Below are 3,211 nucleotides of genomic sequence, written 5' to 3'. Positions count from 1 at the left end.
GGTCTGCCCTCCTGGAAGTAAGGTCAAATATTTGTGCTGCCATGAATTTACATTTCAAGTTTTACAGAATACTTTCTTCTTTGAGATGCAAATGCACTAAAACTGTTTCCCAAACATAAACCTTGGACTCATTCATTCTCCATGCAAAAAAGTGATTTATTCCCTCATCAACCATTCTTCTTTTTATCCACCTCAAAGGACCTCATAGATGTCAGTTACATTAGATTGAAAGAAGAAAACAGGCTTTTAGTGGTCATGAAGTATTCATCGGTGCATATCTGTTCCGTGGAAGAAAACTTGTACACATCTATCTGGCAGACGGGCAGAGCCACTTGTGAGCTTCCTGGTGGACTCTGTATGATGGGGTGAGGTGAGTGAGTCATCCTCTAGGCTTGTCTCTGCTGGCAGTTTGTTGGGCCTCATCTCATCTCAGGGTATTTGAAGGAGTGGTGATGTCAGAGCTGTCCCAGCTACACTCTGCCTGAGGCCACACAGACTGATCCTCATATTGACGAACACTGGGAGAGTGAGACTGGAAAGAATGGACCGTACTGTCTCTCTCTTTCACTCCTGCATCTTGCCCTCCTCTCTCTCACCCTCTTCCTTCCCCACTCCCTGTTTTCTCTGCTGTTTTCTGGCTGGAGGCATGCATATTCATTTTCCCGGAAGAAATTCCGAAAGTCAGCCAATGTGTTTCCAAGAAATGCTGGAGCGCTGTGTGGGGCTTGGCATCGCTCCAATGGCTTTTGTTAGACTCAACTGTATCAATTGCATAACAAACACTACACTGCAGGCTTTGTATACAAGCCTATGAGTCAGAGGGGGACTCATATTTAAATGGCATTTCAGAAATAGAAAAACGAATCAGTTTAGCAGGCGGTGTTGTTGAGCTGTTATTTTTGCTTGGTGTTAACTGGTGCACATCACAGGTAGCAGTGTTCTATCACAAAGTAGGATATTAGTGACTCATAGCTGGATTAGTCACACAAGTCGCATAAATTATTTTCAGTCGTCAGCAACACCCTGATTCATATTACCCTTGTAGTGACTTTGTGGAACTACCGTACTGTATAGGAAATGCTTTCTCCTATTTGTAAGGGTGATATCACCATCTTCTGGTAAAAGATGGTATCACATGTCTGAATCCACCCACAGAGCCTCCTTGCTGTGCTAATTCAATAGACCTACTTATTACTGTTAATTGTATCAACTGTTTTTTACTTTTTGAAGAGGAATTGACCACTCATTTTCAGGCTAGTAAATGAATGATATTGTATGTTTTGATTATGAGAGTATGAACGCTACATTGCCTATAGAAAGTTTACACCCCCTTGAACCTTTTTCACATTTTGTTGTGTTACGAAGTGGGATTGAAATAGATGTAAATTGTCATTTTTTTGCCATTAATTCGATGCAAAATACTTCATAATGTCAAAGTGAAAAGAAAATTCTACACATTTTTACAACTTAATAAAAAATCTATAACTAAAATATAGTCTGCATAAGTATTCACCCCCTTTGTTTAGGAAAGCCTAAATTAGTTCTGAAGTAAAATGTTTGCTTAATAAGTTATATGGACTCTGTGTGAAATAATAGGGGTTGACATGATTTTTAAATGACTACCCCTTCCTCTGTCCCCCATACTGTACATACATCTGTAAGGTCCCTCAGGCAAGTATTGAATTTCAAGCACAGATTCAACTACAAAGACCAGGGAGTTTTTCGAAAGCCTCTTAAAGAAGGGCAGTAATTGGTAGATGGGTAACAATAACACATCAAGAATTGTATATATCTTTAAGCATGGTCAAGTTAATAATTATGCTGTGGATGAAGCATTAATCCACCCAGAAACATCAAAGATGCAGTCGTCCTTCTGAACTGAGCTGCAGGAAAGGAAGGAAACTGCTTAGCGATATCACCATGAGGCCATTGGGCTACACAGTTCAATGGCTGTGACGCGAGAAAACTGAGGATGGATCAGCAACATTGTAGTGACTCCACAATAATTACTTACATGACAGTGATAAGAAGAATAAAAATATGAAGATGTTTAAAAAAAATGTTTTTAACATGCATGTGTATGCAAAGTAATAGTGAAGAGAAAAAAAACATGGCAAAGGAATACTCTTTTTGGCCTGAATGCAAAGCCTTATGTTTAGGGCAAATCTAACACGACACATCACGAAATAACTGCCTTCTTATTTTCAAGCATGGTGGCTGCTGCATCATGGTATGCGGGTAGCCTAGTGGTTAGAGCGTTGGGCCAGTAACCAAAAGGTTGCTGGATTGAATCCCTGAGCTGACAAGGTAAAAATCTGTTGTTCTGCCCCTGAACAAGGCAGTTAACCCACTGTTCCCCTTTAGGCTGTCATTGTAAATACGAATTTGCTCTTAACTGACTTGCCTATTTAAATAAAAAAATAAAAAATGCTTGACATTGGCAAAGACTGACAGCCAAAATCCTAGAGGAAAACCACAGCAATTGACCGTTCAGCAGGACAATAACCTTCAACATAAAGCCAAATCTACACTGGAGTTGCTAAACTAAGAAGACAGTCAATGTTCCTGAGCGGCCAAGTTACAGTCTTGACTTAAATCTGCTTGAAAATCTAAGACTTGAAAATGGCTCTCTAGCCATGATTCCCTACACCTACACAGAGCTTGAAGAATTTTGAAAAGAATAATGGGCCAATATTGCACAATACAGGTGTGCAAAACTTTTAGAGACTTACCCAAGAAGACTCACATCTGCAATAACTGCCAAAGGTGTTTCTAACATGTATTGAATCAGAGGGTTGAATACTTATCTAATCAAGGTATATTAATGTTTTATTTTGTATTTTTTACCTTTTCTTCCACTTTGACATAACAGAGTATTTTGTGTAGATTGTTGACAAGAGAAAACAGGACATTCTTCTAGGTTGTCACTAGTTACCACCGCCACAAAGTCAAAATTATGGCTAAACCCCACCTATTTCTACAATTTATCTTCTTAAAATATATTTTTTTAACCTAACCTTATCCCTAACCACATTGCTAGCCTTATGCCTAACCCTAACCTTAAATTATAACCAAAAAGCAAATTTTGACTTTGTGGCTGTGCTAACTAGTGACAAATTCTTCTATGACATTATGCTGATGTCACAATGCAACCGCACTGTGCTGCCCCACTGTCAGACATTCTCACAGCTACAGCTAGTGTCATCATACA

This window comes from Salvelinus sp. IW2-2015, unplaced genomic scaffold (genome assembly GCF_002910315.2).
Source record: "Salvelinus sp. IW2-2015 unplaced genomic scaffold, ASM291031v2 Un_scaffold3356, whole genome shotgun sequence".
NCBI classification, from domain to species: Eukaryota; Metazoa; Chordata; class Actinopteri; order Salmoniformes; family Salmonidae; genus Salvelinus; species Salvelinus sp. IW2-2015.
This window is presented reverse-complemented; position numbering follows the sequence as displayed.